This window comes from Perna viridis, chromosome 8 (genome assembly GCF_037379345.1).
Source record: "Perna viridis isolate PV_CMFRI_1.1 ecotype Kerala chromosome 8, ASM3737934v1, whole genome shotgun sequence".
NCBI lineage: Eukaryota > Metazoa > Mollusca > Bivalvia > Mytilida > Mytilidae > Perna > Perna viridis.
In genome coordinates, this window is record NC_142452.1 from 3,510,684 (window position 1) to 3,520,996 (window position 10,313).

Genomic DNA, 10,313 nt, shown 5'->3' on the forward strand with positions numbered 1-10,313 from the left:
AAATCTCTCAGAATCTTTGATAGAGGCTAGAACGTGCTTCAATAAACTTATGCTTTGATCATATGTTAATTCCAAACTACCACGTGTAAGAAGTTCAACATCTATTGTTAAAGTATCAGGAATCCAGTTAATGAGGTTTAAAAGGCGTGCTCTTATTTCATCATATAACGGACAATGAAAAAAGAAGTGATTAACATCTTCCATTCTTCCGCATCTACAAAAAGGTGCATCCACTATATTCATTCTGTACAAGTCATGCTTTAAGGAAGATACAGAATGTCTTAGCTGGGTCAGAATAATATTTAGTTTCCGTGGACCAAAAGAAAAATGCTTTGGAACTTGCAAGATATTTGTATTACTTTTAAAAGCGGGCTTGAACTTAGAAATTGAATCTAGTTCTCTCGTGCAGATATCGAGTTTATTCCATTCTTTAATTGTAGAAGGAAAAAACGACTCGCTTGTCACAGATAGTTTACAAAAAGGCTGCATAATATCATTTCCATTTCTAAGTGGGTAATTTGTAAGTGACTGGATTTTAGGTGGAATTAGATCGCATAGGTATGCAGGTGCATTTTTATGTTCGATATTATACATCATGTTTAACTTTCTCCTATTACGTCTCACTTCTAATTTTTCCCAACCAGTTTCTCCGTAGAGTTTTTCTGAGTTGGTGAAGATAGGTAAACCTGTCACTATTCTAGCAGCTTCCAATTGAAGTCTTTCTAATTTAGACGAAAGACAAACCCCACAATTATCCCAGACTTCAGGAGCATATTCTAGTATGGGTCTAATGTAAACTAAGTATAATTTCTCTAATGTATTACGGTTAAGTTGGTATTTTAGCTTTCGCAAGATATTCAAGTGTTTTTTAACACTAGTTACAACGTTTTCGATGTGATCGTTCCATTTAGCATTGCTACTAAATGTAACACCAAGATGTTTGTGACAATCTGTGATTGGAACGCTTGTACCGTTTAAGGAGAAATTAAAATCAGGCTTTTCGATGTTTGAAAATACCATAATCTCAGTTTTGTCCGGATTAAATGACATAAGCCATTTGTTTGACCATTTGTCCAGTTCCACCAAATCATGACTGATAACAGAAAATATCTGCTCTCTATCAGAGTCAGAGTAACTGAAAGAAGTGTCATCTGCATACAGTCTGCACAGAGATGTCAAATTCCCTGCAATATCGTTTATGTATATTATAAAAAGGAGAGGACCGAGGACCGAGCCTTGAGGAACTCCAGCCGACAGAGAGCAGCTGTTAGAGGATGATGTGTTTAGAATCACCTTTTGACGTCTATCTAATAAATAACTTTTAAACCAGTTAACAAGATTTCCTGATATACCATACGAATCTAGCTTACACATAAGACCTTTATGCCAGACTTTATCAAAAGCTTTGGAAAAATCGCAAAAAACAAAACAGTTAATTTCTTTTTTCTCAAGTGAATTTAGGATGTTACTATAAATTTCAAGTAGTTGGTGGACAGTCGAATGTTTTGGAAGAAAACCAGATTGATATGTGTAGATGAGATTGTTGCTGTGAAGATGGTTGTACACATATTTGAAAATTATTCTTTCCATTACTTTTCCAACACAACTTATTAATGATATGGGTCTATAATTGGATGGTAAAGATGTATCACCCTTCTTGAAGAGAGCAGTCACATTTGCCAATTTCCAACTAGTAGGAAATTTGCATTGCTGAATAGATTTATTAAAAATTTTCTGCAATGGGAGAGCGATTTTATCAGGACACAGCTGAAGCATTTTATGACTGATAACATCGGGTCCAGATGCTTTATTTGGTTTTAGAACCTTAATAATATCAATAATTTCAGACTCTTCTATATGTACGTCCGATAATTTATGATTTGTTCGGTTTTGAAATTCCGGGACTTGGTGATTTTCTTCATCCAATTTAGTGATTGAACAGAAATATTTATTTAGTAATGCACACTTCTCGTCATCTGCATATGCTATATCATTTAAATCCTGATCGTTTATAATATTCTGAAGTGGGGGTATAGAGTTGGAACCTTTGTTTGACTTTATCAACATTTTCATTATTTTCCAGTACGCTTTGGGGTTGTTAACATTTTCTAAAATGAAATTGTCCAAATTACTTTCGAATTTTTCTTTTGCTGATTTTTTAAGATTATTAACTCTATTTCTCTGCCTCTTGTACTTAAGAACGTCATCGTCAGTTTTTGATTTTAATGCCCTTTTCCGTAAACGGTCACGTTTTCTTATTTCCCTTCTTAATTCGTTATTAAACCACGATTTGTCATTTCGTCTGATGGTAACTTCCCTAGTTGGAATGGACCTCCCCGCGACGGCCAGAAATGTTTCTGTAAATATATCAGTCATTTGATCTACATCTGTACCATCGGGAAGGAGGGCATTCCAATCCAGAGCCTGTAAATCAGCTGAAAACGTTTCTTTATTCGTTTTATCATACAACCAAATATGTCTTTTAAAGGCTACGGATTCTTTATGTGGGCACAGTAGGTATACTACAGCTGCATCGTGGTCCGATATTGATCTCGGAACATCAAAAACATCAGAAAAGCTGTACGACAATGTATCACTAATAAGTATAGGGTCTAATAAAGATCTACGTTGGTCAGTTACTCTTGTTGCTTTCTTGATCACATTAGTGAGATTAAACAGATTCATTGTGTCGAGAAGTCTATTATTTTCTCTGACAAGTAAATCCGTATTTAAATCTCCACAGATCACTAAACCGTGACTGTATAGGTAACTTGTACCTATCGAGTGGTTCAAGCGCGTGTAAACTTCCGAATCTGTACCTGGTGGACGATAAACATTACATAATAGAAATTTTTGACCCTTTGCACTAATTTCGACCCAGATAGTTTCATCAACATCATTTTCCAACATATTCATTCGTTTTACATGGATATTTTCCTTGGTTAATATCAAGATACCGCCACCGAACGCATTTCTATCTTTTCGATGAATGGATTTAGAAAATGATTCTAAATGGATTTCTTCGTCCTTAATGTTTGGATCTAAGTGTGTTTCTGTGATGGCAATAATATCAAAATCTTCACAAAACAAGTTTAAGAAATTAAGTTTGTTTCTGATACTTCGGATATTGATGTTACATATCGATAGTGAGTTGTCGGTGACCGATGACCTAGTAGATGATCCTGGACCAGGGTTCATCTCTATGTTACCGATGATCAAAATAAAATGGAGTACAAAAAGCAGAAAAACAATATCAATATTAGGATTAACTGACTGCAGGATGGACAGATTGACGACGAGAAATGTACATTTTAGATTAATACACAACAATTCAAAGAAGGTGGATTTTGACGGTTTTAGTGGCCCAGATTTGACAAATCTTCTGTTGTTGAATATACCAATGGCTGCCCTGTAAGTACTAAGGTCACTACCCATCATCTAATACAGGGACAGATATAAGGTAAATTACCACAGTACAGCCATGGTTATAAAGTGTAACCCGTATCAAATCATCATCATCAAGAGAAAAGATAAACAGATATAAAAATGTACAAAGAGAAACAATATAAAACACAAGATATGGAGACATATACAGGTAAAAGACAAATATCATTTCATTGGGGAATTTAGGGATCATTTTGAGAGATTTTCACGAACACAGAAATGCATTAAAATATGGTAAATCATAAAAGCTGAAAATTTGTATAACTACATGTACTTGTATTTAGTAAATTTAGATATAAAACATCACTCTAAATAATTGCAGAGATATATCCATCACAATGCACATCGTACCCATTGGATGGTTTTGTCAGGATTGACAGATCCGCAGAACTGCAACAGCAGAGGTCTAGGACATGTGTTACAGTTCTTCAGGCCTAGCAGCAATCCAAAATCAAAACAAAGTACAAAATACATTACGATGGAAAATACATAAACTACAATATAAAATATATTTTAGAATAATTCTGAACACGGACTACAGTAACTACAAAACACAAACAAAATGAATTATTCGGGTATCATGAGTAATTTTGAATGCAATACCATGATATTTTGAATTCAAATGACATTATATTTCATTCATACACATCAAGCAGCATTTGTTTTGATTTTAAATAGCAGAAATGAATGATATACACTTGGTACTTATTATATACAATATATTAAATAACTACTGTTTTTTTAACAGTGTCTACAAGCAAGATATTGGTATTAAGATTATAAAACCTGGTTAATGAAATTATTCCAAAACGAAATCAACTACTTTTTGATTCGCCGGAAAAGATTTAACTCTTGAAATCGTTTTTATAATTAATCATAAAGTCCAGAGAATTTATGAAGTTGTCGAGGAAAAACAATGAGAAAATGAACATCTTTTAATCACACATGTGAAATTTTCTAGTCAAGGTAAGTGGTCTATTCTAAATTTAGCAACAGGAAAAACCCTATGGTGGAACAGGTGAGTATCAATAACCAGGTAACAATAACAATGAAAGATCACGTGTTTCACTTTGACGTGGATATTTTAGAACCCAATACACAGTTCTAATATTATAACATAAAGAGTACACAGACAAAGAAAGTATTTGGTTGACAGTTATGAATTGTTAATTTGGCAAAAGTTTATTAAGTTTCTACAAATTTATTGTTTATAATAACTAAGTTATTCTACACCATCATTGCTATTCTGGTCATCATTCCAGACACTTTATGACGGTGGTTGCTCCCGGATCCTTCGCTCTAGGTTGGAGATATCGTCATGACAGTTTATAATAAGCTTTGTACTATCTTCTGTACGCTTGACAAATATTCTGCCATCGAAGGTCCAGTAGACCTCTATCTGATTGTCATTTTTAAGCTTGGCAATCCTCTTGACTAGACTTGTTCTGAACTGCGTCAAATTTTCAGAAATGAATGTACCGTGGGAGTCATTTTTCAGTGCTTTTTTATTGGAGTACACCAGATGCCTAGTCCTATAGGATATGAATCTGACAATCACCTGCGATTTACCATTGCGCACTTTACCGATGACGTGTGTCCGACCTATGTCCTGAAGTTGGATGTTCAGCTTCATTTTCTGGTTGCATATATCTAATATGAGTTGGTCGGTATTTACTGGATGTGCGATTTTTCCGTCATCACCAATGGGCACGGTTACATTGTGAAATCGGAGGCTTGTTCTACGGGAATACTGTTCTTGGTTTCCCAATCTATATTCCAAGTCAGCTATTTTCTGATACAAAGCATCAATGTCCCTTTCGCGCTCCTTGACAGCAGTAATACTCTCCCTTGTCACCCTTTCAAGATGGGAGATTTCTATAAACTGCTTGCAAATTTTAGTCTCATTGTGTTTAATATCAGCGCTTTGTTTCGCTAGTTCTTCTCGCAGTGATTTTGTTTCTGCTTGTACCCGTTCATTTACTTGTTGCTCAATCATGGTTGATAATGACTGGCCGATTTTACTGGCTAACACAGGGATGATAGAGTCAAGCACCTCGGGACTAGATAATATCTCTAGGACTTTGTCAGCGAGGTTTTTCTGAGCGGCTAATTGCTTCTTTGTAAGTGGTTTCAGCTCTGTCATATCACCAAAGGAGTTGCGTCTCCGGATTTGTCGCTGTGTCTGCTTTTCTGTTGCAGGCAAACCTTCGGGACTTTCTGGACTAGGCCGTTTGTTATTTGTAGGGTCAGTAGAATCAAGAGAATCGAAACCAGTAGTCGAAGTTGGGTTGGGCTGTGACTGTGTAATGAAAGGCGGATCATGTATGGGGGCGTCCATGTTTGTTTATGTTTTTGTTATTGTTGTTGTTGTTTATGAGTCCGAGCTCACTATCGAGTTCACTTCAAAAAGTTAGTGTATCAAACAATCACTAAATCAGCTGAATATCAATTGTAATGTACATCTACATTAGTATTAATGTTACAGAAAGTTTCTTTATGTAGCATTCATGTTTTCCAGCTTAAATCCCGAAAATTCCGACGGATATTTTTCAACCTACCATGTCCTGTTGACGGCAGCCATCAAAAGTACATGGTTTTAAAAAAAAGCTCAGTAGAGCTTGTGTTGCGTAATGTTTTACATGTACCGACTTTAAATAAAGCTTTTGAAACCTTGGTTCTCTTGATTAGTCTTTGTTCCTTACAGTGGTCTCGCAAATAATTGTATCTCGACTCTGCTTTCATAGTTACCCTGATTTTTAAGCTATTGAAAAAAAAAAATATATACACTGTATATGCAACATATTTCTTCAACTATTTTGGAAAGAGTCTGATACACTTAAAATTTAGAATGGTCTATCAAGTTTTGGAGTCATAATTGCTATCATCATCAATTTGGTAAATTATTATGGAAAACCCACACATATCTAGAGATCAACTAACATTTGAATAGGTAAGCGTTGCTCATTCTGCGACATTACTCCTGCATGAGTTTATATGTGTTCCTTTTATGGGGTCTGATTGTTTTTATACGTTTTTAAGTACTAGCAAATGGATAACGTTGACATTTAACCTTTTACGGGTCCAATCTTTATATTAGTTGACTTATTGCCCTGAAAACCACCCTCTCTATTCATCATTAAATAATTGTGAAAGCCCTTTTCGAAACGACAACTGGTCCACAACAGGTCCTGAACAACTGGTATACATTGTATGTCAATTTTTTTCAGACAAATTCGATCCAACTTTTACTTTGACAAATTCAAATAATTTAAAAGACGTCTATATGTTACCTTCGTGAAAATGGGATTCAGACTTGGAAGCCATTATATACCCGTGTCTTTACTCAATGAGGACACAGTAAATTAAGAAACAACATAGAAACCCCGTACGTGATTGTTTCCACTAATAAATTACCACCTCGTCTCCTTTTCTTCTATATCTTTCTTTACTTTATTTCATTGTCTTTGCAAAATGATGTGAAAGCTCAGGCTTCCGAGCTTCCGTCTAGCTACGCGTCTGATCTCTGCACCATGAACACTGATTTGTTCAACGTGTCATAGTTTTCCTTCTTCGTCTATCCCGGACTTGACTTCTTATGAGGAACTCGATCGGCAGGTGTTTCTAGAAATCTAGAAAAGCAGAAGACGCTTACCCTACCATTGCACCTGGTCCAGTTTTTAGTGGAGTTCGAGTTTTCTATTTACTTTTGTTACTTTGTATGTATTATTTTGGTTATTTTGTGTTCTTGGTTGTGTATGTCTGTTTTCTATGTCTGGTTTCCGTCCCGGGATTACATTCTTTTCATTTCCGCTAGAATCTTTGTTCCCCTGATTAGTATTCCATGTCTGGTCTTTGTCACTGGATTACATTCTTTTGATTTCCGATAGAATCTTTGTTCCCTTGATTACTGCTAAACAATTTATACCTCTTAAGAACTAGGGTTATATGAAAATCTACATGTTAATTTCTGTTTACGAAAGCATTTTAAATTAAATATCAAAAATAAAAATATGTAGGCTTTCCAACCATGTATCACATTTTGCAGGATTCTTAGCTGGAGTGCTACAATCTGAAAACGCTTGAAACATTTAAGTGTAAGTGTTTATAAGAATCAGACAAAATGGGAAAAATCAGAAACATGCATATCAAAATCCCACTGATCTGACAATGTAATATTATTCAAGGATACCTTCCCTATTTGAAAATACCATTAATTAATCTCTGCATAACTGGCTTTGCTCAGAAATTTTTCAATAGAATGTTAGAAAAATTAGGTTTTTGACGGAGTTATCTGCCCTTGGAATGTTAACTTTCAGTGCATTTCAATGAAATTGTAACTCAATGGTCCAGCATGATATGGAAGATCTTGTCTATTTTCCTTGCTCTGATAGTGCAAATAGTCAAATTACACTATCAAGATGGTGGGTTTTTCATACCATGTTTCACCCACTGCTTGATTCTTACAAAGACTAACACTTAATATTTTCTTTATATTGGTATGTGCTAACTAAGATTTTTAGATCTTTTTTACGGTTAAATAATTAAAAAAAAACCCACAAAATTATGGATATGAAAATAGGTAATGTGGTATTTATAATGCCATTGAGCCAGTCATCCACCAAATATATACCAAGCAACTATTAAACTTCTACACTTTAGTGATGGACAAAACTCATACCACATTTTCTTCAGGTTGAATATTAGAAATTAAATTTATTTTATGTGCTGTCACGGTTAATCAGTTCAGTAACAATCAAGACACAGCACAAATACAAATGATAAACAAAACGATTCACGCGACGACATTGACGTCACTGACGTGGAGTTGGAAACTTGATCGTTTGGTAGGAGTCAAATTGAGAGTGATGCCTGGATAATCATGCAGAGTCTACCTAATCGTCAAAAACTATCCAGTGGAAAGAAATACAATTGTAATAGACGAACAACTCCAGATTTTTCAGGCAATTTTCCAGATATAGACGGATGCTTTGCTCCTCAAAATACGCCAAGAGAAGGAAGCGAATGCCCCGAGTGTTGTACAAGACCACGGAAAACACTTTCAAGGAAAAAACACAATAAACGGGATGTCAAAAGTCGTCCAACATCCGTCAATGAAGTCATGGGAGGATGTGGCAGGTTGAGTGTTAGCCCAAACATGGATTTTGAGAAGATTCCAGTTGGAAGTACTGTATATAAACGGCTTCCACCTATCGCAACCATTCAAGATTGGAGAGAGCTCTCGCCTGAACTCCTAAAAAGAGATGCTGCCTGGAATATATTGTGTAAACATTGTCCTCGAATCGGAGCGAACTCAAGAAAGGAATATTTTCGTCGTGTTGTAATTTGGAGAAATGGAATAATAAACGAGAATGAAAGACGAAATTGTATGAACAGTCAATTACAGAAGATTACAAGTGAAGCTTTTAATTATGACCAGAAAACGAACCAAGATGTTGAAAAACCAGATAGCTTCATAGGTTATCCTCATCATTTCTACAATGAGTATGCGAAAAGCAGAAAACGCAGAGAACCAAAGAAAGAAGACCATTCAAATTTACACATGAGTAAAAGAAAAGAAATGCAAAATCGTAAACCAAAACATCCAGCACCGGCCCCTGTGTGGCAACAGCAGGAGAGAACACTAGAGCCAATCACGCCGTCAACATCGCGACTGCAGGAGAGAACACCAGAGCCGATGACGACAGCGACACCACAGAGCGACACGATTGATGAAGATTATACAAATTGTAAGGTTGCTCGCTATCTCCAAATGTATGTCCCAAAGGAGAAAAATATACATCGTGGATGCAAACCACTGGACAAAATATTCGAACCTGCTTGTCAAAGCGTACTAGAACCTTTAAGACTGGTTTACAATAGGAAATGTCTTCCAGGAATTTTACAAAAGAAATCGAAGATTAAGAATGAAGCTCCGTCCATCAAAAACTATGCTGGCTATGGATGCGAGGTAAACAATATCGGACTAAGGTATTATCTTCCAGAAGCAAATCCAAATGTGGGGAAACGACAAATCTCAAGGAAAGACAAGTTGATTTACACAAACAAAGAAAAGAAGAAAATTGACAAGAAGCCAACATTTCCTAGTATTCCAAGATTCATTTTCCCGCTTAATAGTAATTGGGCGTAATAATGTAACTAAATGTTCGTTTGAACGTCGTAACAAAGAAAAAAAAAGGAAAATAAGTCTGTAGAGCTTACTATTGTTTATAATACAGCACATAATAACATTGGTTTCATGGAGGCATCACGGCATTCTCTAAACCGAGTTGTTGCAGTGTACCGGCACAATCTAGACATTAACTAAAATTTTCTTATTTTACAGTTTATGGATTGCCAGGTTTGTATAAAACGAAAACAGTAAAAAATCGTCAAATTTGAATTGTTGCGAGACAATGTTCAACTTGAACTATCCAGTCAGTATCATTTTTACTTTAATTTTTAGTCATTTACATGCTCCAAAAACGGAAAGCAAAATAAAAGCAGCATTTTATTTGATCTCAGGATTTCACGATCAACCATATCTAGTAATGCTCCATTTCAGGGAAGGATATTTATTTGTAATTGTTAAGGACGCCTCTGCCACTTCTATTTAGGTAGATTTTAAAGTTACTGCAGAATGCACTTTGGTTGGAAATCCTCCAAAAGGTTACAAACAGTAGTTTGAGAGGAGTTGCACTGACAAACTTGATGACAGACATATGGATAAACAGACAAGGCAAAAACAATATCTCTCCCCACCAAAGTGGGTGGAGACATACTTCATATTACATAAGTGGAGAAAAGCTTCCTTGGCCCTTTATTCTTACATGGTTTCTGATGAAAACTCATTAAACCTTTTGCTTGTGGTA